Genomic DNA, 27313 nt, shown 5'->3' with positions numbered 1-27313 from the left:
AAAAAGAGCCAGGGACTCCTGTTAATCTCACTTAGTGCCATAATTCAATCTCGTTTGTGCATTCTTCAGGTATCTGTACTATTCCAGTAATACAACAATCTATGAATGTGTGATTACAGTAGAGAAGAGCTCTGAAGATGACCAAGGTGTTTATATGTTTTTCCCCACCAAAGCAAGAGTTCAGGTTCAGAAAGTGAACGGAAAACAAATTCTGACGGACTAGCGACAAATGTGACGTATCTGTTAATTACTGCCCTTTTCCTGTCAAATGCCACACCTGGTAGACCAGCTATAAACAGCTTGGGACATGATAAATTGCTATTTCAATTGGATGACAACAGGGTATTAAGTTGAGCGAAGTTTCCTAAGTAGATAGTCCCAGCTGTCAGATTCCAGGGGAGTATTTGGCCTGATTGAATTTTGGTGAGAAGGATGAATTCAGTAAATTAGCATTCCCGGGCCCAAACGTACAGGCACAAAATAGGTTTATGTTATCAAATGCCTTAACAAAATGATGGCACTTACCAACTACGACATGGTAGGAGAGTTCAGAGAGGCAATGAGTGAAGGAAATACAATTGTAATGACAGATACCCATGAATATCGGACAAGTATCGCACTGGGACACAAAGCAAAGAATAAACTTTTAGCACTACGATAATCATTTCATGGAGAATTGGTATGGGAAACCATTAAAAATACACTCCCGGACTTAGTATTGAATAGTATGCAGGATCTTGTCCAAAAATTGTCTATTGAAAAGGCACTCTAATAATGTATTCGGATACAATAACCCTACAGGAGTTACAAAAGCCAGAAAATCCACCACAGCTATGCGGAACTTTCAAAAGGAAAATGACACAGCAATGAGAGAGCCTATTAAAATGAAGATAAAAAGAACTGCTAAAAGAATTAAATCCCTACAGACATCATGGACATCACTGAAAGATACCATATCAAAAACATGGTGCCAGTGCACATGACTTATCAAGAAAGGCTTGATTAAAAGCTAAAAGGCAACTGACATGGACAAACAGGCCAAGAGAAGCTTTCAGGAACAAGAAAATAACATAAAAAACATTCATCAGAAAGCTCAGGTTTTGTTCAAATGACAATAAAAAGACACATGCACCCCAATGAACAGAATAAATGAAGACAAAAGGGTCAAAAAAAATTTTTGAGGAGTAACGCATAAAACAAAGCCACAAACCACAGTGGACAACATTTCAGTGACATCAAAACAAATACTTGTGGGTATTCACTATGGAAGGCAAAGAGGAAAGCCCTGGAAGCAGCCATACTTCTATTCTTTCCTTCCAGCAGGAAGATTACTCCCTGCAGCTGATGAGCCAGTATCAGTATAATCCTTGTCCAGTTCTGAGACCCTCTGCCACTAGCTTCAGCTGCTGCTTAGGGAGACACAGTCAACTTCCATAAGATACTGAATTTGCTTGCAAAATAATACTTATGTTAACCAGGTTGATATTCTATTCATTATTCAATTTTGCCTTTCTATTTAGAAGGGCTAATTACTGCTTTAAATCTATCATAACCTTAATGGAAGAACAACTAAGGGCTGCCACTCTACTCTAAAATACAATGCAGCACACAGAGAGCCTAAAACATGTTGCTTCTGTTGTGCTGCACAACTGACATCACTGAATTGTGCAGATCAGATGACTCAATGACAACTTTGCATAGCTTGCGAGAAAGGTAAACCAACAGTAAGGAAAAGAGATGCAACTTGAACTACTCTGATGACTGCTGCCTTCCCAGAATTGCTTCTGGTTCACTCCTTAATAGTCTATTCATTTCATACTCTACTAAAAGAAATGCATATAAAGATCTTTTAAAAATACTGTTTGCCATTAGCGAACTTGTTTTATCAAGACATACGTTAACATCTGGTGATTCTACTCTTTTTGTCAGCTAACATTTGTGAGCTAAAACTAAAATTCAGACAGTACCTACTTTATGGAAAGATGTAATGTGAAAACGAAGAACAGCTGGCAAAGAGCCAAGTTGTAAAACAATACGAAACATGGCCAGTTCTAAAAGTGTATTTTTTCAGAAGTTAAAAACAGTGAAAGACTGCATAGATGGTGGGGGTAGAATTTTTGTTTGTTTTAGTAAAAAAACTAATGCAAAATTGCTTACAATAGTGTTTTTCTTCAAAGACTGCTCCTTCTGACAAATGATACTGCAGTGAGAACATTCATGTCCGCCTCCTTCGGTTGCCAACTTTCTAGCAATTCTGTCATGTCTTTACACTCCCGTTGCAAGAAAAACAAAGAATTTACTATCTAAAGGCAAAACTTAAATCAGACATCTACGTCACCTTTACAGGCATGTGGGTATTTGCTGTCAGATAATAATGTGTGTCTTGTCAACCTACTCAGTTATGGTTTAATTTTTATATAGTTACATTTCTCTTATTTGCATTTTAAAATAAAAATAATATTGCCGGCCTGTGAAAACTAACAGTTTTCTGAATAATGGTGTAGATATGTACAGATTACGATGACAATGCTAAGCTGTCATCAACAGCTCTCCATTTTTTAATGGCTATATTTGAATTCTCTCTTCCTTGCCAGTACTAAGTGGTACATCAGCATGCAAAGTAGCTAAAGAAACTCTGACATAGATGCAATCCCCACTTTCGTAACATAGGTTATACAAACAAGCTGCTGATTTCTGAGTGTGCAATCAAGCAAGTCTGCTGTGAACTTCCTAAGTTTTCTCTAGTTGTTTCAGGTTTCCCCCTACAAGTTAGCAACAAATTTAAGAACACTGAAAGATGATGAAGAAACAAATGTAAAGCTACTACTATGTGTACCCAAAGGTACTCTATGCCACTGTTTTCGTGTCTCGGTATGAGTAACTCAGGGGTGGGGAAAAAAGGGGAAGGAGGGAAATCAAAAAAGCACCTCTTCATTATTTAGAGGAGGTCAAGCACCCAAACCAGTGTAATAGGATATTCAAAAGTGTCAGAGGTGGGACCCAGTTTTCACACCAGAGTAAGGAGTCACCCAGACACTTTCCTTAATAAAAGGCTAGAATTATTTTTTACATCTCTGAAGAGCTATTTCTTTACCAGCACTGTTCTTTCCCAGTCCTTACACTCAGCTCCCACAGTAACTCCAAGCAAACACTCTGGGTTCCAGCCACCTATATTCTCTAGGAGTAGAAAGGCTCCTCAACATCTCGCACCTTAAATTCACTGTATACTCACTGCCATGACTTCTGATCAACAAACTTAAAAAAATATAAAATAGAATAAAATCAGAAGACCTCATTAAAAGATCTGGATCACACCAATAAAGTAAGCAGACTAAATAAAGAGCCTTCTGCATGAGACGCAGGTCCTCATGATCCCTTGACCTCCCATGCTCTGCACTGAACCAGAGATTAAAATGGACGGGGGCCTGGTCACAGCTCAGTGGCAGGTTGGCACGTAGCTCCTTACCTACCTTTTAGTGTATTAATCATCAAAGTTCAGTTCACCTGTGGTGCTCACAAAAGCATATGGACAAGTGTAATCATACAGTTGAGCTTAGTAATGCTCACAAGTCAAGCACAGAAAACGGTATTTCAAGAAAACACGTCATGAATGCGCTCAGGGTTAAAAGCATCGCTGCTTACATTGTACTTTGCCTCTCTCCTGCATCCATGAATGTAGGAATGTATTACACAGTGTAACACGTTACCAAAGGAAAAGGAAAAGGAAAAAACACATTCCCAAAAGCTAACTTGAGAGGGGAAGTTAACAGGGAGATAAATACCTTCATACTCTCTGGGAGACAACATGGTCGGATATGTGCTGTATGATAATAATCCTACTACTCAATTCCTTCAGAGTAAAAATAACCTTCACATCTATTTAATTTTCATGTCAGGGCTTAAAAAAAAAGCATGTAAAAGGGACAAGTCCTACACAATGGGTTTTTCTTTTCTTTTTTTCTTTTCTTTTTTTTTTTTTTTGAATGAGGCACATCAGTGCTTTAGAGAGAAACAAGTTTCTAATTAGTGTAACAGAACAGCTTCAGTAATGGGCTTTCATACCAAGTATTTGGGAAAGAACAAACTGGTTGGCAACAACAACCCAAGATAGTTGATCTGTTGTACAGTGACAACTCCATCATACTGAGAAGGTGCAACGAAGTACTACACTTTGGTGAAAGGTTTCATTATAAATGAAGATATAGTAAAACAGGTACAGTATCTCTTTACATAATTCAACATAAATTTGTAGTGCTGTCAAGAGAAATCATAATAGTGCAGGATGATTAGCTGCACGTGCAATCTGAGTTTATTTTCTTTGCTTACGTCGACTCTTAAAACAAGGTACTCTGTAGATATGTGGCACCCAGAGCCTGGAGATTTTTTCAGAAAAACAGACTGAAAGCTCTACACATGAAAACCCATTATGCCATGACGTACAATCCTTAACGAAATTCAGTAATGAAAACTCCTCACAACTAATGAAAAGCTTCTCAGCAAAGAACTGAAATAAAACATAATTAAAATGCAAAAAAAAAAAAAAGATTAATTTAAAATTCTAATTACAAGGTGTCTGTCAAAATACGTTTCATCAAATTAACTGCACACACCCAAAGCGTGCATCTTTTCATTGTCTGCTGCTGTAGTGAATTCCACAGCAGTGCCACTGAATCACCACCCTACCAAAACACATAATGTCTTTCTATAAAGAAACAAAGCTTGCAGGGGAAAAAATAACATTGGCATTAAACCAAACGTTGGGATTAAACTGGTAGCAAGCAGAGTATCTTTTAGTGCACAAGCCCTTCATCAGGTCAGAAAAACAGCACAAGCATCAGCACATCATTGAAAAAAAAAGTGTAAACAATTAAGGCTATACAAAAACAAATTTATTATTTAAGTTTCTGAGAAACTAAATAAATCTTTGCAGTAGTTTGCTGTAGACTTTCAGTCTTTTGAGAATACAAATACTCCCATGAGCACCTACAGTGAAGATATCCCCTGGTACAGAAGAATTGGTAAACACAGGCCCGTACACAGCTAGTAACTAAATACTCTATTCCAATAAAGGGAGAAAAAAATATTACTAATGTAGAATTAAGGAGTCAAAAAAGCTTACTGAGACATCTTTAGCAGCACAGTTACACTTAAAATCACACTGCCACCATAAGCCAGGTTGGGAACCTAGACGCTCCGCAGTGCCATATATGAAAAACATCTACGTGTTAGCATTCATACATTTCATTAAAAATATCTCTGATGATGTAGCTAATTGTGAATATGCTCACAAGTAATTTAAAATTCAAACTGCTGTACTTGACATGTTCTGTCACAGACATAATGATATCCCAAATAAATGGAAGCAATTGCCTGCAGATCTAAGTGAGGACCATCAGCAGTGGTGTCTGACAGACATCATTTAGTTTTTCTCCACTGTCATCAGCTGGGAAACCCCTGCTCAAAATTAAGAACATCGTAGACTGCCTTTCTATGGAAGGCAGAACCTCTCACAGAAAACCACAAACCCCAAGCATGGTTTTAGGAGAACTGTGACAAACCTGTATGATAGACTTAGACGGTCAAGCTGAGTCCACAGTTACTCATTTTCAACCTCTACGACAAAGGTTTACCAAGCAGTCATGGAAAAGGCTGGAACAGTGAGATATTTTGAGCACAGGCCGAAAAAGAAATCGGTGTCATCAAACATGGCATAAGAAACAACATGAGAAACATTACGTGCAGTTCTGAGCAACCATTTTCAGAAAACACGAACCTTACTGGAACAGGGAATACTGAAAGGCTTATTTAAAACGTAGCTGATTTTTCAACATAGGATCCATTTTCTTGAGGGAAAAATACTGCCTGAGGCTAGTTAAATAATTTGAGAGGTGGCAGAAACTCAAGCAATTAAAAAACCTTGGAAGAAAAAGAAAAATAGAGGAGAAGGTGGCACTAGAATGACTGTGAGCTAACCATGAATGATCTTAGGGAGGAAAGCTACAAAAGCTACAGCTTTCCATCAGGAGGTTCGTTCTTCCTCTAAACACCAAGTCTTCTCAGTTTCCCTGTGTAAATGAACAGATTTAATCAGGTGCCACATGCTTTGCAAACCAATGCATGAGACCACACCAAAGATACCAGAATGTAAGAGGTTGCAGCAGTCAAATCGATAAACCAAATTTTTTTGCCTTTTTCCTTTAATCAATGCAATCACCTTTTCTCTTTGTTCTTTCTTACCCATCTATATTAATAAATTTTTCCCTTGTTTAGATTGAAAGCTTTCCAGGCTGAGTTTTTTTTTGTTTTGTTTTGTTTTTAAGGGGAGGTGGGAACTTTGTATTGTGTTTTGTTTTGCTCTTGATTTTATAGCTTACAGTTTCTTAAAGTCTTGGCCCAATACAAAAGCTTATGAGCCTCAGAACAAATCACATTCAAAACCCCAGAATAGAATGGTTGGGACAAAATCACGCATCTCAGTTAAACAGGCAGAACTTAGAGACAGAAAAATACTCAGTAAATTGCCTTGGCAGTTACGCAGTTTTTAGCCCTTTCTTCTAGACCAAAAGCTGTTCTCTAATATCGAGAACTTACCAAGAAATATGCTCAAAGTTGTAAAGCTGTCACATCATACAGCTGTAGAGAGACATAAAAGCTTGTCTATTCTGCAGAAGAAGCTGTCATTAGATAAGCAAAGAAAAATAGCACAAAGAATTATAACTTTGCTTGTACCAATTTCCTCAGAATCTTTTTTTTTTTAATCCATTACACTGAAAGACACTATTAAAGCTGTAGTAACATCTCCTGATTTCCAAAGGCATGCCTATAGCAGAAAAAAATGGCAAAGTAATGAACTGATAAATAATTTGCCTTACAAAAAAGACAGAGGATGTGAACAAAACAATCTGTATAAATTTAATTAATTGGAAGCTAAGACAAAAAAAAGATTGCAAAGAAAATTTCAGTTTCTTTTTATTATTTAGAGCATAGACTCTGGGATTAGGTTAATTACTGATCAAGAAAATGGCTCCAACATGCGTTAGCCAAACGCGTCACTACAGTACAAAAGCATGCACTGCACCTTATTATGTAGCTCACCTCTGTTACTGGAAAATTAATTCTAGCTATCTGAGGAAGGATCGTACTCCTGATGTCCATTTGCTCTCCAGCCTGTCAGGGACGGCATTTAGTACAAGAAAGCAAAAGAATGAGCCTTTTTTTCAGAAAATAAACATTCTTAAAAGCATAGAAAACCAGTACTGCTAATTGAGAGGTAAGCTGGAAAATGTTGGACACATTTGTAAATTGTAAGTGGGAAGAAAATAACAATACTAAATCCCTAGCAAAAGTATTTTATGTGACTCTATTCTGAAGGGCATGCATTAAAAAGAAAGATTCAAAAACAATCAGAAAGAGATTAAACCTGCATTTGAAGTTTATTCTTTTGAATGAAGAAAATAATAACCTGAGATACAATTTAGCCTCCATTTTTCCCTTATCAAATGTTTCTTAATATGCCAGTGTATAAAAAAGACTTGACAACCATTCTCCTCCACTGTGTTATCCCTACCTGCGGCGTTGCCATCAAGGTGCAAACCTCTCAAGCAAATACCCTGCGGCCTGGTCTCCCTCCTTCACCTGGTGATGGCCAAGCTGGGTTACTCCCTGATCAGCACAGCTCACCTGCAAATGCCTTGCTTGCTCTGTTCCACCTGATGAACTCAACTCCTCCAAACAAACTAGCAACCCTTGTCACCATTGCTACAGGTTTCATTCTATGAGGAATAACGAGCACCACTTTCCATATAATTTATTCGCTCCTACAGTAGCTTCGGGACACTGCACAGAAATGCATGAGTATTAGCAACAATTTCTGAGGGTGCTAGAGGACTGTGGGCACCTGAAAATAATTAACGTATCTTTTTAAGAATTAATTTCCATAAATTGGATTTAAAATTTGTCCATACAGAACTCCTGGGATTCCCCCTCACTTACACATACAGAAAAAAATCAAGCTGTCAGTGGTTGAAATGATTTGTTTCAACCTCACTTTGAGGCATTTAAGTGACACACAACTTTATATTACCTGATTATCTTCTAGTACTACTTTTTTGAACACAGCACTTAAAATCACACCAAAAAAAACCCAAGTTTTTAGATTTGAAAGACACCCAGCCTGCACTGAAATAAAACAAGAACAAATGAAAACCTGAGGTGACTCTGAATGCATATGTATATGAACTACCGCACACACGTGAGCATATGCGCTTACTGAGTATTTCTACTTAGAATACAGCAGTGCAAAATAGGCACTGTTTTAAGAAACATTATCTCCTGACAGTATGAGAATACAAATACATATTGTTCCCAGCCCTTAAAAAGAATCCAAACTACATGCAATTTTGAGTATGTAAATATCTCAATGCTTTCTAGTAAGAGAATAAGGCAGGAATATAAAATAAAACCAATGATCACAAACAGCAGAGAAATCTCATAAGACTGCCATCCTTCACAAATCCCATTTCTAAAAGGGAAAGAAGCTGCACATTTTGCAGGAAGGTTTTCAGTGAACCAAGAGCCACCAGGCATTCACTTCTTACACTTCCAGAGCAGAGGAACTTGCTCACCCCATGTTTCAAGGGGGAACTGCAAATCTAAACCAACAGAACTCATCAACCTCTTAGGGACTACACAAACTGGGATTGCAGCTGATAAAAACTTTTAACTGGACCTCCTGGGTCCAGAATACAGCCTCTCAGGGATTACATGAACTACAAGACCAGTTCATAATTTTCATTTTTTTTTAAAGGCCATTACTGTTTTTGAAACAGTAATTATTTCAACAACTGGTAACATTACTTTTTCTTATGAACTGTGATCCCAGTTCTGGTAATCCCTGAGGGACTGCATACCAGCAGGCCCAGAAAAGTCCAGTTAGAAGTTTTTATCAGCTCAGAATTGCTATTACAGTTCTGTATTTGCAAAACTGTTAGGCACTTCTTCCTGAGAAAGGAAGTTTGTTTGGTTTTACATCTCCTGTGAATTCATAACTTTACCATTTAATCTGCTCAAACACAAGATATCTCCAAAGACCATGCTGCAAAGAACCAGATTATGTTGAATAAAAATAGTTGGAATTCAATAACTTAATTCAAAGATCTTCATGTCATTCCTGAATAACTTTAACTTTTTGTTCTAACACTGTATCCCTGTTTATCTGTCTTCACAGCAACAAAAACATTTTGAAAATTCCTTATGCCATCCAGGAAATTCAGGCTACTGTATCTCTCCTTAAAATTTTGGAGAAAAAAAGAGAGAAAAAGCACAGAAGTGTAATATTATCATTTTAATGTTCCAAAGCAATTTTAAAGGAGTAAGTCAAAACATTACTCTACAATCTGTTGCATAATAATAAAAGTGATAAATTACATACATTACCATAAAACCATAATCCTATTGCAATTGTATTTTATAATGGAGTCCAATTTTCTCTAAATTGAGATGCTGTGCTGACTAAATTGAAGTTTAAATCAGATGACAGATGATTTCTGAAACACACGCACAATAAAAGAAAGTATTCCACCCACAAACAATTTTCATGTTTGAAACATAACAAACAGCTTGTGAATATGAATCAAGATACATTCTTCAAAAATTTTTTGGAAATGTGATTAAAGAGAGATGAGAATGCACTGGTACTGCCAGCCAAGGATTGCCACCTTCTTAAAACTGTAGGCAGGGATAATTATATGACACAGAAAATATTAGAAACATTAGTAGCAGTGAGACTTCTGTGAACTCAATATTTTAGAGACTGAAGTACAATTTGAACAATCTACTGATTGCAGAACTTTTTTATTTTTTTTTAAATGGGGAAAGATATTCCTTCTACGCTTTGTTCCTCTTTCCAAACCACATTACTCTATCACAAAACTCTGTGCGAGTCACCAACTTAGTAAGCCTTTAACAATTTGAAAGTATAACCATTTTAATTAAAGATGATCCACAGGATGCAGTAATGACTACAAGCTGATTTCCTTGCATTTAGAATTACCTTTTAAATGTGATGTACTTTACAACTCGTTTGCTTCACTGATTACAGAACAGCAGTTCAGCTATCTGGGTGATGCCAGCAAAGAAAGCCATTAATTCAACAGCGAAATTGTCCCCCTGCCCAGGTTTTTTCCCTGAAAGGGACTGCCCTGCAGTCAAATGAAGGCAACCAAAGCACCTTTTTCCACATGGAGAAATATGCTGTCCCAGGTCACCCCATTTCAGCCTGCGGATGGCACACCAGCTCTTTCAAGATTCCAATGAGTAACCATACAACATCCAGTCTTTAAAAATGGTAATCCCATTTACTTGGACAATCTCCCTTTCTGCTCATGCTTTTAAGTTCTAAGGGCTTCCTTCTTTCTCCCCTTCCCCATATTCTTACCAGAAGCATGTTTTCTTCCCCATGTTATAACATATGCAGAGTTATCAATTCCTCCACTCCTTTAGGCTAGTACCACAGCCTCCAGTACTCGCTAGAGGAGGAGTTGAGAAGAGTTTCTCTATATACATTTCACAAGGTTCCTGGTTCATTAAATCAACCTGATGTTCCATTACGTAACTCCTCCTAGACAAAAGCTGTTCCCTAGGTCCATCTTTGTCCTGCTGTGGCTGCTCTTGGTCTCTAGGAACACATTAACAGGACCCAGAGCACACTCCCAAGCTCCTGACGCCTTGACAATCCTCTAGCCATCCTTTTTCATAATTCTCTTCTGCATCTCCCCTCACACCCCCAGTGGGATCTGGCTGCCCTTGCTCAAGGCCAGCTTTGCTATGAGACAGGTACGTATCTCGGATTGGAAGGCTCTGAAGCTGTGGAAAAGAGCTGTGATAAGGTTTTACAATGGCATCTCCCCTTGGCTTAGGAGCTTCGTTTAAGCTCTGACCACACCTTTGGTCCACGCCCAAACCACCTTTCACAGCATACGAGCCTGTGAAGTTCTCATGGAATTACCACACAGCAGGGTAAGAATTAGAAGAATTCTTTAATTTCACAGATGACAATTACCTCGCGTAACTTATCACCATAAGAGAACAGGACAAATATCTGCAAGAGTTCAAGAGCAGATTAATCAAATACTTGAAGGATAAATAAGCTAATCGTTAGTAGGCACAGTGACTTGGATGCAAGCCTCTTGATGAGGTCTGTATACTAAAAAAGATGCTAAAAACTTACTGACGAACTATACTAGGAAGGGCTGCATTTAACTTGCTCCTCACATTCTCCCCGCTAAGCATCCATACTAGTTGTTGGTTGAAGCTGGACAAGATGCATTGTTTGTCTAAGAGAACTTCTTGAATTAAAATTTAATCAAAATTTCATATTTAAAGAATTACTGCCTTGCTCAAATCCAAACGCTCTTTAAGATTCTATTTTGAGGTAAGATAATACAATAAAAAAAATAAAAAAAAAATCAAAAAGATCTTTTCCTGCTTTAAAATTCACATTTATGGGTCAGTCATACATGTGTGCACTCCATACCAGTTGTAATCAGCCACCTTAATTATAATTTAAATTCCCAGACAGTCAAGTGAGAATTCCCCCCGTAATTGTGTCTTACTGGAAAATACCAGTTTGTCCTGCTGCTTTTGGCTGGAACAGAATTAATTTCCTTAATTATAACTGGTATGGTTCTGTGTTTTGGGCTTATCGTGAAAACAGTGATCACACCCTGATATTTTCAGCTGCTGCAGAGCAGCGCTGGCCCAGAGGCGAGGCCTTCCCAGCTCCTCGCGCTGCCCTGCCAGAGAGGGGCCGAGGGTGCCCCAGGAGCTGGAGGGGACCCAGCCAGGACACCTGGCCCAGGCTGCCCAAGGGGATGTCCCACACCACCCGGCCTCACGCTCAGCGGTGACAGCCGGGGCTGAGGAGGAGGAAGGGGGATGTTGGGAGCGATGCCGTTTGTCTCCCCGAGAAGCCGCCCCGTGTGAGGAGCCCTGCTGGCCCGTAGCAGCTGGCACCTGCCTGCCGGTGGGAAGCAGCCAGTGGGGCCCGGTCAGGCTTTGCTTCATGAGGCTTCTGCCTTCCTCCACCGAGCTGTCCTTGCCCCAGCCCTGAGCTCTCGCACTTCTACCTCTCCCTTTCTCTCCCCATCCCACCTGGGCAGGGTGGGCGAGTGACTTGGGCCTGCTGAGCTGTCTGCCAGGGCTACACCACAGCACAGGCATTCTAAGCCAACAGACCAACTGTGAGAAGGCTTTAATCAGGGAAATTTTCATAGCCAAGACAGAATTTCGTTCAAAACCACAGTTTGACATACTAGACAAAATTCTACAGATCAGGCACTCATCTGAGCTATTGGAGACCCAGAAAAAAATGCCTGTTATGATTTCTAAATGAAACTGGAACACTTGACACCCAAAGTGAATGACCTCATTTTATAAATACTATCTAACATGAAACACCTGAAGCTTCACACACATACATTTCCACAGATCCCAGTTTCTGATATAAGAGAATGAATGTATTTATAAAATAATGGAGGTGCTCTCAAGGATAGGAAAATTGTTCTCTACACTGTAAGCAGAGATATCACAACAAAAAAAATTATAGCACAAAAATCCTGATATTTTAAGCTTAGAATATATGCATTCATTTATTAATAACATAAAATATTAGAAAGACGTTTTGAATCAAATTTGCTGGAAAATGAGTTTATATAAACTATTTTTATAACTCATTTATTTAAACTCATTTTTTAAAAAAATATTAATTTCCTTTGGAAAGTAAATTTCACATTTTAACAAAGCTTTATACATAGGTTAGTCATGGCAGAATTTCCATCGTTTTTAAATGTATTACTTATTGGATACATAATGTCATATATGTGTATAAATAAAGTTGGAATGCTTGAATTAAAGTGAAAAATTAAACTTTGTGAGGCTTTCCAGCTTTTAAAGCATTCTCTAAATTGTTATAGTTGAGAGGGTCTTCAGAAAGACTCTAGCCTCTTGCATCAAGACTCTGTAACCCAAAAGCTTATCTTTGTTCTTTGCTCGAGTCCTGCTTCAGCACACAGCCTGGGAACTATTCAGACATAAGAGCTGTAGAGAGCGGGTGGACAGAACCTTTCATTCGTAATCTTCCTGTGAACACTGTACGGCAGGTCTCCTGGGATTGAGTGACAAATGAAGTCAGTCTCCGGCAACAGAAATGTACTGCCATTTGCTGCCTTTTTGGGTTATTTGGGAATAGCGACTCTAAACCTATGTGTTAGAAGAGGTAGAAATCTCTGTTTCATGCATAAAAACATTAGAATGAAAACCTCCCATTATGTAATTATAGTCAACAGATTTACCTTCAGCCATTTAAAATAAAAATAGCTTGCTAATCCTTACAGCACCTCTTTAAAATTACTACTTATTCCTACAACAGGATCCTGAACCTCTATCACTCATTTCTATTAAGTCAAGCAAATTGAATCAGGTTAGTATTGCAAATGTAAATCAATTCCAGATGTGCTGATTAACCTAACCTCTAATCTTCTGGGAACAGATCTTTTACAAGTTGGAAGGTGCTTCTGTAATGAAGAATCTTCATATTATTATACAAATGAAGCCAGCACACAGACTTCACACACAATGTATTTCAAATTGAAATTCAGAACTGCTCTACAGGATCAGGAAAATATCTTTTTGTGGCAAATGAATAAAAACAGAGGATCTATCAATAATATGGAAGTGTTTGTGATGTCCCCTCCTTTCATCTCCTTGGTAAGGATTTAAAATCCATTCACACTTAACTGGTTGGACAACAGAAGCTATGCACATATGGAGGGCATGCCAACAATTCTACCATGAAACGGCTACTTTGACAAATTTTAAAGTACCTATTGAACCCACTAGTGGAGACTTAGCTATTTCATATGCCCATAACGATTTGGGGGAATGGAGGTAAGCAGCATCTTAAAGTAGACTACTGGTGATGCTAACAGAGATGATTTCTTGAACAGAGTAAGTTTCTGATTCATCCTTTTTGTCTTCTTCTCAATCCCCAATCTAACAACTTGTCAAAACTTAATATTGACTCTACACTGAAGAAAATCTTTCTGACAGCTAGATGAAATACTTGACATTTGAAGTTACACTGCAAGAATTAGCCTTTTGCTACCTGCCTTCTCCCCTATTTTCCTCCTCCAAGTCATCCTGCTTCTCAAAAAGAGGTTATGGATTTTTATGTATCTTAAACACACCTAAAGCAATTAATCAGCTACATGATGAGTCTTGAAACAAAATTTGTCATAGCATTAAGTGCATACAGAAGCCCATTCAAAATACACATATGCATGTATTTGAAAAGAACCACCATATTCTAGTTTGGCATAATGGTTTTTCATCAGAGGCCAGATTTTTTTTCCCTTCTGGTATACTAGGTGGTTACACACCTGCCATTCATTTAAGTACTACCTAAAATACCTACAGTGCAGTCATCCTTCATCAATTGCCCAGAAGAATTGAGTTCGTGAATGAAAAAGTCATTTTGAAGCACTTCAAGAACTCATTCAAAGAATCCTAACAACCCTGAAATCGTACTACAGATCTTCTGCGTTCTGATTTTTTAAATGATTTTTCTTCAAAGCTTTTTTATTGTAACAAGACGAATTTTAAGGCAGTAATCATTCCTACCCTGGGACCTGATCAGAAGCATGCTGAACTGATAACCTTTGATGAACTTTACTGAGGTGTGAATTGGGCCAGCAATGTTGCCAACATACCCAGTACTGCTGCGGTACATTCCCCTGTGGTGTATCCTTAGTTCTTAATATCAACGATATTGACAGCACCCTTTGAATTTAACAAATAAATGAACCTATGTACTCTATTTTTCTATGGCTGTGTATGGATACCCGTGATATGCACAAAATATAAAAAATTATAAATACAGGAAAAGTTCAGATGTACCTAATGCACATAAAAGGAGGCATGACAGCAACAGAAAACAGAGAATTTTTTCTGGTAAATTTTCAGCATCTTCCTCAAGCTGTCTTTAATTAGGGCAGAAATAAGAGACATTTTCCAGACAAATTTTGTTTATGCTATGAAGTAGTCCATTATTTCCTCCGGATGATATTCAGTCCTTGAAACGGAACACCAAACAGCCCTATACAATGTAGGTTATCTTGAAGATTATCATAAAGATGTTTATCTTGCTGATAAACACAAACACAGGTTTTAATAGTCTAAAAAGTATTACTGTACAAATTCTCTATCATCAAAACATTGTTTAAAGCCAAAGATATTTCTTTTCATATAATGAGCTTGCTCCTCCAGAGGCTGAAAGCTATCAATGGTTTTAGTAGTCACTAAAATCAAAATATTTAGTCCCATATGCCAAGATATGTTCTTGTGTCCTTTCACTTGTACATTACATATAACTTAAATAGAACAGTTACAAATCAGAACTGGAGCTCCACTTCCTTTGGTGGAAAACAAGTGAAAATTGTTAACTAGAAAACTAAAATTCAAAGTGATAGTGCAGCTGTAAAAATCTATACTAATGCAACATTAGTATAATGTTTCCTTCTGTGCATATGGCTTGTCATTACCATATTAATATGAATGAGACTGTCAACTAACTTCATTACCTTCAAAACACCTGGATAATTCAGCTCTAGTTTTCAGTGTAAATTTAGGATCTTACATGTACAAAAGCTTATCGCGATTAGTTTTCATTACTGCATTCTTGAGACAACTGGTCAAACAAATAACAAAACAATCAAATTCAGTATGGAAAAAACAGCCAAACATTTACTTTGATTAATCCACACGTACTCTAGCATTTAGACTCCCATCAACTTAAGGAGAAGTACAATTTATTCCTGAAGAAGCCATAAATAGCATCCATATCAGGCCATTTACATCACTGAGATTTTAGAGATTTATGTGCGCATGCGCAGACACATACCAGGAAGATGGAGCAGCAATTCAATCATTACTCATTACTAACTACAGCAAATTTGAGGTGTTCCTAAGAAACCAAACAATCAGCAGAGTGCATGCTCACTGAACACTTCAAAAAATGAACTTTTTCTTGGAAAAGTTTTTACTTTTTCGTGTGAAGCTTTACTTGGAAATTGAATGGTTTTGAATGTACTTCAAATACATTTATAGCACGTAAGCAACGTTCAACTCACACTTTAAAAGACAGATCAGTGCTTTTTGGAATGAGCATCTCTGCACTAGATCTGTTGCAGCAATTCTGCCAAGTGAAATTTTCCATTTAACTAATGGCTTGATATATAGATGAAAACAAAAACTGTAACCATCTGTTGAACCGATCATCTGTTTGACCTTTACCCCAAAGGCCAACTGGATTTGTGTACATGACTTATTTTAGAACGGCAATTTCAGAAAAGAGATTAATATATTATGCGGAATACATCCAACATTATGCAGAATTCATAGTTTACGTATTCAATATCCTTATGAGAAAAAAAAAAAACAAACTTTTTTCTGGATAAAGGTTCCTCTGTATGCACTTTAGAAAAAAAAAAAAAAAACAAGTATTTTCCAAGCCCACCATTTCACAGTATATACATTTAACATTTTAGCTACAAAAAAAAGACAACATGACAAATAATATGCTTCCAGGTTGCACTGTATTGCTTTGCCCCCAAAATCTTTAAGATTTTTATGATATGCAGAAGAATATTATTTTTGCTACATGAAATAAACTTCAGCCTTCTGTTTGCATCACTATTGTATTTTATCACCACTGCTGTTGATCAACATCTTTCTCCACTTGAGCAATTTAAATAAAGCCAGATAGATATCCAGGTTTTCTTCTAATAGAATGCAATTTATGCTTTCAAGATTCACTACAAAAACCTTTTTTTTAAAAGAAGCAATCATGAAAAATGCCACGAAGTAGAAAAAATAAGATTATAAATTGCATAATTGGAAAAGAAACAACAATCAAATTGGAGAATTACTGTTTTCAGGATGAGCTTTGCAAATGGATTTACAAATGTGTTTTCTAAATAAGGAGCTATGATTTTCAACATGTAGTTAAAGTTCAGTCCATGAACCAGACAGTAGGTAAATAGAGGCCTATACCTCTGATTTTTAACTTCAGTAATTTCCTAGGCATTCTTATGTGACACAACATTCATTAAACAATTTAATTTGAATTAGACTGATATTAAATCGATCTGAGTTACATGCGTTATAGAGTTTAAAATCACTGTTATACACAAGTCTACTTTCTTAATCTTTATTACAACTTCCAAATACTAACTTTATGAAGTTTTAAACTGATACGGTCTTTACTAAATGAGTATATGCTCACCTAATAGAAAATATACATGCAACAAAAAAAATTATCAAGTCCCAGACATTCAAATACCACATTTTGACACAAATTGAAAATAGCAGGATCTTCAGAAAATACAAAATCCAGGATTGGGATGCAGGTCCTGGCCCCTATTTTTATTAATGGCATTAACTAATTAACTTGCAGTATGTACACTCTGATTCAATTATTATTTCTAACTACTCTATTGCCTGTCTGTTACTAATCAGTCATTTTCACAAGGGCCTTTATCAACATTTGGGATGACAGTGTAGAAATTTTCATTAGCTTAGTACACCAAAAACAATATGTACAATGTGTGACACCTAAACAAAATCATAAAAAAAAATTGGAAGTCACCCCTATGAAAATAAATATCATAAATCATAAAGATGATGTATCACAAAGTTATTCACATCCAGTTCATGTGTTCTTTTACTGCAAGCCTATCATCCTTACATTTAGAAGGATGTAGGTTTCCTTGAGAACTAGCATTTTTTCCTTTTCATAACATCCATAAAACATTTTACCTGATTGAATTTTGTTGTAGCTTTATTTGCTTACCATTTTCCTGATATGTAGACCCCTCCAGTTTCTGTATCTGTTTTTAAATAGGTGGCAGAGTTTAGTCTCAGAATTTTAAAAGCACTATCAACTATCTCATTTAGAAATACTCATAACACTTAGAAACACTAACTGGGTTTCATATCTAATTTTAATAAAATGGGGGGGGAACAAAACTGACTGCAAGGTGATTAATGCATTCTCTTCTTTCAAACTGTAAGCTTCCATTTAACTCCAGACAGAGCAACACAGAGCTAAAATATTCATGTAAAACAGCCAAGTGAAACAAGGTACAAAGAAAAGCCATTTACAAGAAGTGGAAGTATTATTGTATATAGGGAACTTCATCTGGCAAGCAGACCAGAACCAGATAGCTCTGCAGCTTCACGTCACTCCACTGCTTTTTGTGCTGTACATAAACCATACTTATCTTGGACTGAAGCCCAACATCATTATTATTTGGATATTAGCTACTGAACTAACAATATTTTTAGCACATGCAGTTAAATGGTAGTAGAACCAATTCCCCCACTGACTGAATGCTCTGAATAAAAGTTTGGAATAACATCTATGCTCAACTATATTCCAGGGAATCAGAAGCTACAGCAACTTTTACCAGCATCTTCCTACACCACGATTCATCTTGAGAATGCACAACATGAACTTTTCAGCAGTTTTCCCCACAGGTAATAATGCCAAAAATAAAAAGCAGGGATTTCTCTCAGCTGTCTAACCATGTAGTATTTGAGCTCTTAAATATCTCCATCCACACATTCTCAGTAGACAGCCCCTGACAGCACTCCCCGGATTCTCAGGTTTTGTCTCAGCTTTTATCACCCTTCTTCCTTCCTCTGCATTTAGTCTTTCACTAAACCCTACCACTTCTTTCTTTTAAGTCTAACCTCTGCCACTCTTGCTACTAAAACACTCATCCCTTTGTCAGCTTGTCTGGAAAACTACGTTTTCCTCCTGCTTTTCTTTCTCTAGTTAGACCAAAACTGTGAAACCTCTTCCCTTTAACTGCTGCAGCATCTATACGCCAGAATTTCTTATTTGCCTTGCATCCACTTGCCATAGCCAGTCCAAGGAGCTAACACTCACATTTTTGTGGTATAATTAATTGTACTACAAACTCTCTCTCCACAGCAGGCTGGCCTTATTTACGCACCTTACAACCCACCTCTCTAAAAGCCACACTCCCCAGAATCTGCTTCTCCTGTGATTTCACAGCAAGTTACTGTCATTTGGAATAAAGCACTATCAAATTATTGGAACGTTTTGACTGAAAAAAAGTCATTCCCATTTTTAACTAATTTTAAATCTTGACGGGTTTCTCCCCATTTGTAACGTTCCTAATTTAATGGCAAACTCGATTATTATGATGTACTTTGTGTAAAGAGCAGTGCATTACTGTAACTTTCAGGTGTTTCATTGGGCAATTAATCCAAATCACAAAAGTCAAAATTCCCCAACACCGAAGGATTTATGTTTGATTAACATCAGAGCACCAAAAATGAGCACTCACAGTTCCTAGGAATACCACCTAACCCTGGCTGTAAGAACACAAGAACATCTGAAGCCTCTGAGAAGCCACTGGAATTTGCCATAAAACCTCTCTTTCCCCCACTGACTACTATAGAGGATTTGTGACATTTTGTTGTGATAACAATGCATGTGAAGAACAGAGGGGGAGACAGGGCAGGAAAGAATTTTGGCAGCTGAATATGGAAGTAGCTACAGAATCCATCTCACCTGAGAAATGTTTCAGAGATAAATAACAGGGATGACAGAGTAGTCAAGACTACAAGCACCTATTTGACAGAACCTTTGTTGGCTGAGAATGAACAAATCCTTTGAAGAAACTTGATCAATGGAGAAGAAGGGAAATTGAAACCTAAGACAAATGAGATGCTACTGAAAAGACAGACCTCTAGTATTTGTCTTTCCATGAGACGAAAAACCTTTCCATTGTTAAAAAGCAACACAAAATTGGAGGATGGAGTGATGGATGCTTTTATTTTTTTTTTAATAGTATTTTACATATAGCCATCCAGGAACTAAAACATAAATGACTCTTAATCCTTCCCTACAGTATTTTTTATTCTTATTTTAAAAGAAATTTTACTTACATAGAGATAGCTAATGGGTACCCAGAGAGCTGTAACTTTGAGTATGATCCCCTCCTTAATTTTTTTTAACAGGAAAGCCAAACGCTAAGTAAATGAAAACAACTCAACCAATTCCTGGGAACACTTCAGCTAGTTTGTTTAGCACAGACCAGCTGATTACAGTGCCCCAACAAACCAGCTTATTAAAAGAAAACATCCCACAATTAGACTGCGAGAATCCCACTGAGAGCTGATTAACTCTCACACATTTGAAACTATCTATGACAGGTTCCAGGAAATCAGACAAGAACTGCAGTAAGAGATGTAGATCAACAATTCCAACAGTTCTCCATGCACAATAAAACAAAACTTTTTGCCTCTGTTACCATTACACAGCATCTTGAAACACTTGTGATTTGCTGTCCTAGAGAATTTATTACCCTTCAGATAAACGGAGGCAGACACTAATGTCTCTCCAATGGACAGAAACGCTACATAAGTCAGTTTAAAAGATCTGAACTGAATTAAGCATCACCCTGGTCTCGTGGTGTCTCCATCCCGTTTAGAGCTGTCGGACATCCGAAGCGCTCCACGGCTGGCTGGCATGTTGCATGAAGTTTTCTCTCTCCACAGCTGTGCTTTAGGTGCTCTCTGCAAAGACGTGAAGACGTCTGCTCCTTCACTGCTGAACGCCGCGAGAACAGTGGCTTGCCAGTGCATGCACAGTGCAGCTCCGTGCTCAGTAACTTTCTTTATTAGAGCATTTCAGACCCATTGCATAGCAGAGGCTGCCTGACAGCAAGTCCTAATCTATTTTATTTATCATGCCAAGGAGTTGGGAGTAATCAACGCACTAACCATGACTGAGCTTAATACCTGAGCAAATGTGAATCGATTAAGGCAGGATAAGGCAACTGTACGGAGACAGGAATCTTTCCAGTCAGTAGTTTAACTACTGAAAATAATTGGGAATTGGACAAGCAACGTCAGTCCAGGCTACGAATGCTGACCAGAAAGAGGAGTAGAAAACAAAAAAAAAGAAAGCAACAAAGCATAACGGGTAGTTCACTGTTCAGAGAAACCTCAGTGATAATGTTACTCTTCCATGTAATTGCTAGGTCTTGCTCCAGAAAACTTGTATGATAGTTCACCAGAATGGAAATAAAACAACTTTAATTTGAGCAGACTTTCAAGGCTGAAAACAACTAAGCAAATCACTCCGTTGTTACTTGCAGAGCTGACTATTACCAGCCAGAGCACTGAGAGTCCCGTGGAGAAGCTGCCCAGGGAAGGCAGCTGCCTCTGGAGGCCCCCCCAGCCTATGTTAGCCTGGGAATTCATCTGCAGTGCTCTGTGCTGCCCCTCTCACCACCGACATGCCGGCTGCTTGCAGGGCTTTGGCCTCTCTTCCCTCTGCTTGAGGGGAAGCAGATAGAAGACTTTGCTCAAACTGATGCAGAACCGAGCCAGAAATAACTCACCCACATGCTATGAGGGGTGAAGGACAGGCTCTCCACCAAATGCTTTAGGCCTAATTTCCTATCCCAAATCAGTTTTTGAATTAGGCTGCCCAGTAACGTGAAAAGCCTGAAGAAAGACACTTGCTGAATTGCATGCCTAAGGTAGATATCTGAATGTTCTCCTCAGCCACCAATACTTCAAGACTTTTAAAAACAAGTACTGCTTTACCCATTATCTTGAAAAATATTCATCAAACTACAATTTAACTTACACATACTCCTAAAGGCCCTAATCTTTATTTTTTTTCAAAAATTTTTAGAAATCAACCATTAATCTCTCTGACTTAAAACAGCATTTCAGAAATACCAAGTCACAGACACCACTTGGGGGGAGGAGGGGGGAGAATTCAAACTCTCCCAGCCACTTCCATACTGGATAAACTCCTGGGCTACAGTTTTTGACTTCTGCTCTGTACATCTCTTCAACAGCTTCTAGAGCTTCAAATATTGTCTCTACATATCCACTCCTTCAACATGGAGACTAGAAGTTTCTTTGCAGAAAGCAATACAACTAAACAAACAAAAAAAAATGGAACAGTAACAATACAATAAACATGCTAAACATGGGTTATTGACAAATGGTAATTAATCAACACAATGAAAGCCTTAAAAAATAATGTTTTTCCTGGTCTAATACTTCACTAACCTCTGAAAGTTTCAGAGCTTGAAGTAACTAATAGTTAACAAGAAGTCAATATGCTATGAGAATATTTTTCTGTTCTCAACTAGCACGTATTGACACCGAGCACTGCAGCTTTCTAGTACTGAAGCACAAGGCGAATTAACAGAACAGGCTCTTTGTGTTCTCCATCTGTAGCATTAGGTAATCAGACATCAATTTATTCTTCCACAACTCTATGCATCGATTTTTGTATGAAATATATTGCCAGCAGAGACTTTCTTTTTAGATTATATCAAAGGGTAAGAATGCTTTATTTCATCTCCTCAGTTTGCTCCATCCACAGAACAGTCTTAAAGAGCCTGTCTAAACTCTAGGGGAATCACTGGCTATAAGAGAAAACATAAAATTACGCGTTGGCAGAAAGCACTGCCTCCTTCATCTTCTTCAGCTGTAAGCCTCCTTTCAATAACAAAGTAATCAAAGAGATTAGCAGGTTTGTTTTTTTTTTTTTTGGTTAAACATGACTAAGATTCAGGCAATATGTCTCCAAGTACACAACCTACAGGACTATTTCCACGTAAATTTGAGACTCAGTAACTTAGAAGTAAAGTTTTCAAGTCGGTAGAAATAGACGAATACACCTCACATTCAGTACTTAGGAAACTTTAGAAAAGGACATACAATGTGCTGTTACTGGTGCATCCTCGTAATGAGCTGATGACTCTTCTCCCCCACTGCCCTCCCAAACGCTGTCATCTTCATCTTTGTGGATTGAAACATTGATAGCGAAGCTGGGAGAGGCAATGAAAAGAGGGAGGAAAAATGAAAAAGGTAACAAACAAAAAAAAACCTTGTATTTTTTAATGAACTTAAGTCAATTTCCAGCAGCATCAAAAAGAAGACCTTTAAAGAGGTTTGGATCTTTTCCTCAGGCAGTACACAAAGTATCAACCGTAACTGAAATATTTTACAACAGGTTGCACTTCACAAATTCCAGAAGAGATGATCAGATGGTGCACAACTGAAGTGCTCTACAGCTGCTCATGCAGAGGCTTTCTCTCCCCATAAAGTAAAAACATCATCATATATACAAAAATACAGAAACAGGGCTTAAAGGGTTACAATCATATAGCATGGTATTGAGTGAAATGTGAACTCTTTTTCTCCAGAATGCAGCTTTCTAACTTTTTTCTGCTCAGACATCTTTTTCTGCTTCATGTCACTAAGCAAAGGAAGGCAGGAGACTATCATTTAACTCTCACCATAATACCACTATCACCCGATTTTAAACAGCTTAGAGTTGCATTAAAGACCACCTTCCCAATATTATTTTGAAATCACATGAACAAGTTAAAGTTGGCTGTGACTAAAAAGAAACATTAAAAGGGAAGAATGCGTTCAGTGAAGACAGGGAAAGAGACATACAGCAGATTAGTTGGCTGTTACATGCTTTACAAGTATATAGCCCAGACTGGTATCTTAAACACCTTTTAACCGAAGCCAGAGGCAGTCTGTTACCTAATTGGAAACTACACTGAAAAACACAATTGACTCCTAGAACCCAATAAAAACACAGGCACAGTGAAAAACAATGAAATCACAGAATCGTCTGGGCTGGAAGAGTTTCAAGATCATCGAGTCCAACCATGCGCATGGATTCCAAATGAACTCACATTTTAATCTGACGCACAGCTCCATTTTCATTCTTCCTTCCCAAAAGTAAATACACTAGTTCCAGAAATGCCAGATCGAAATTTTTCCACTTCACACAACTTCACTTGTACACTAACATTAAGCGTAATCCTTTTGTTCGTTTTCAAGCGCGTGTACTGAAGATCTCTCTGATTAAAGGTCAATGCACACAGGGGCAAAGCATTTCCTCTGAAGGCCTACCTAAGCTTCCAAGGTAAACCTTCACATCCTCCCATCAGACAACTGTTGTGAGTTGTATAATCAAAAAATCCCCGCTATCCCCCCAAACTAGGCTGCTGTAAATTAGCAATGCTGTGGACTTAATTGTATCCCATTACACGCAGATGAAAAAGTCTATCTGAATGCCAAAACATAACAGAAATGTTGCAGGGGAAGGAAGATTAGTCATATGTTTGACAACTCTGTATATTCAAATTGTAATATTCACAGAAAATTGCAGCAGGCATTGGCACAAGTGCTTGGAGAGCTGGAAAGTGCAAAGGGAGTCACTACAATGTTGCTCAACACACAAAGAAAAAATGAGAAAAATTCTTTGTGGAAAATTCCTCCAAATATTAATCACAGAAAACCTATCTCCACACAAGAAAAACATTTTGGTAGATTTACATGGCAGAAGATTTGTGACTTGTAAATAAAGACACCAACTAATGTTTAAATGAAGAAGACCACTCAAAATTAATTCTGAGGAACAAACACAGGGAAAAGTAAAAATGTCTAACACCATTTGCAGAAATGCAGTAAATTGTCCGGGCAAGGAGTTAACATTGCGGGGAAACAGGCTTGGGCTGTGTCACTCTACAGACTGCAAGGAAGACAGTGCAGATGCAATGGAAAGAAAAATATCAAGTACAATTTTCACTGCTGAAAATATGGCATAAAAGAAACAAGAAGAGGAGAAGAGGGTAGAGAAAAAACAAACTGGACCTGACGAGCTTCTTTTGGAGGTTTTGGTTCTTTGTTTTTGCTTGCATGGGGTTTGGGACTCCCCCCTGCCAATTCTGTGTAAAGGAAGAACAAAGGCAATACAGAGCAGCAGCTGAAGATGTACATGGCAAGCTTCTAGAAATCAACATTTTCTTCACTCTCCAAAAGATTTTGGAAAAGCTGCTAGTATTTTGAGCCAGTCGCATAGAAATCTGTACATACATAAACAAATTACGTTATCCTTCTTTGTTACCTGGCTTTCCAGTAAATTCTAGATTCACAGATTCAGCAGTGCCTCAGCAACCAGACGGACCAAGAAGAGATTTACTCTGCAACTGAGTAAGCATCTGCAAGTGTGAAAGTTTCACACCACTTGGTCGCTTCCAAAACAAGATTACATTCACTGCCCAACAAATCATATGATAACTTAAATGAACTGCCTGCATGTATGGCATTTTAATACGATCGCTATGACTTGACAAGAAACATTATCTTCATTATCTATAGCTTAGAAATAAGGTGAGGAAATAAGGTTTTTAGACTTTCAGCAGTGTCATAGCAATTGGCAGCCATAGCTGCAGTGTTTCCGAAGCCTGTGCACAAGTGGGGTGATGTCAAAGCTGGCGTATGCTCTTCCCACCCATCTGTGCCATGAGAGCAATGAGACAACTCTTTAGGCCAATTATGACCGTGTTAAGAGATGAAACCATTAGGAAGGAAAACAAAGTGGAAGGAAAATAAAGTATACCAGGGGACAGACAATCTTATGTATCACAGCTGTATAACTCAAAACTGAAATAAACATTGTGCTTCAGAGTGCAAACACACAAGTTAATTGAAAATAGCACTGCTGTATTTCTCAGATTCCCATTAAAGTACACATAAAAGCAAATAGTGAAACACAGAGATATTTGCAGACAAAACTGTCGACAATCTTTCCGATGCTTTATAATTAGTACAGCCTTTCCTGCACAAATACTTGTGAACTTTATTAAATATTCTACCAGTACTCATTCTGCTCATGAATTCCACTCATTATGTAGTAGCTATACTAACCAAGTCATTGCAGAATTTCAGCTTTATCTTAGGCATACAATTCAAATGTCAAAATTATTTTGATTTAGGAAAATAAAGCCTGTCAATTTTAAGCTGGCTCAATGCTTTTAAGTGACTTTGGAACTTCAGAAAAATTTTCTCAGTGCCTTTATTTAGATGCTCCAAGCAGCTGAGAGCATAGCAAAAACACTGAAAAACTCTTTTTGAACTACTGAAAGATTTCTCTACTTTCTGAATTGTAATTACAAAAGAAACATATAAATGATGAAGTACTGAAAGATACACTAATAAAATTCTCTGCATAAAGAAATGGCACCTCTCTGCCCATTCAATCATTTGTTAAACTTGTTCTTTCAAAGACCATCTAAGTCAACAAACTCATCCAAAACTACTGCAAAGCATTTGATAAGCCACATAGAGCTTATGGAAGGGAAAGTATTAATACACACAGGGCTTAATAAGAATGCCAAAAAAAAAGAACATTGCAAAAAATGTTCTTTGTTCTAGATATAAAGATAAGCAAAAAAAAAAACATATAAGACAAACAAAAAACACTGCTTAAAAGGGCATAATCAAAGCTTAGCTGATTTTGCCAGCAATTAAATTAAATTTGATGCAACACTGAGGAAATTAAATTTTGCAGATGTTTTATTTTAACTGTTTTATCCTACTCTACTGTTACATTCTACTGGGAATAGGGAAAGCTTCGCTACTTTCAATACACAGATCCTTTGCTTCAATAAAGACTTTTGAAAAGATATCAAAGCCCTTAAAAAGTTAGGAAGTGTGGTAGGATATCAAAACAATTGGACAAGGAAAATGAATAACTATGTAGACTTCCTATCAGTGTAATTGTCATAAATTAATTCACTGAAGGACTACTTTTGCTGATCTTTCTTACCCTGGAGATAAAACTACGCTCTTGTACTGTAAATACAGCATAAACAGTAAATATGAAAACACACCAACACAGATATAACCAAGCAGTCTTTCGGGCATGACCAGGTTTACTCATTCTTACCAAACTCTCTCATTCAGCCTTATAGCAACTCTGCAGTCAACTCATTAGGAGAAAAGTAGCCTCCTAACAGGCTCATCTCTTTGAAAAGATCACGTCTTAGTTACTGTGTGCACTTGAATAGCTTTTGTCAAAATGATGAGTGTTAAACAATTTTTCCTTGTGATTTTGTTACAGTAGTTTCATCCTGATCCATAACTCTTACTGATTTGAATAAATTCAGTAATCAGTTCCCAGTATTTCTCTCTGTATTAAATGCTAACAGTAATCAGAGTAGTCACACCTGCAATTTCATATCTACCAATAGCTTTGAACCCTAAACAAACTGCCTTAGCCACAAGCTAAACTGTGACAAGTACAGGTGGAAAATAGCACCTATTTTTATGTTCCATGTGTTTAAAAAAGGAATCTCTGACATCAGTAAGTTCATATTTGAAAGATCATCTA

General features: G+C 37.6%; 1 protein-coding gene across 23 annotated transcripts in view; it reads right to left on the bottom strand.

Moving 5' to 3' along the window:
* The window catches only part of MARCHF1 (membrane associated ring-CH-type finger 1), a 239569-nt gene that overhangs the window by 186555 nt on the left and 25701 nt on the right, over nucleotides 1-27313 (bottom strand). For 4 of the 23 annotated variants that reach the window (XM_080591782.1, XM_080591779.1, XM_080591775.1 and 1 more), the window contains one exon: nucleotides 22837-22946. The exons of 6 other annotated variants lie outside the window; for them this stretch is intronic. The gene's annotated coding sequence lies outside the window, so the exon portion shown is untranslated. 13 more of the 23 variants (XM_080591760.1, XM_080591787.1, XM_080591766.1 and 10 more) reach the window with 10 other exon arrangements.

The sequence above is a fragment of the Anser brachyrhynchus genome (assembly GCF_964034855.1).
Source record: "Anser brachyrhynchus genome assembly, chromosome: 4".
NCBI classification, from domain to species: Eukaryota; Metazoa; Chordata; class Aves; order Anseriformes; family Anatidae; genus Anser; species Anser brachyrhynchus.
This window is presented reverse-complemented; position numbering and strand designations above follow the sequence as displayed.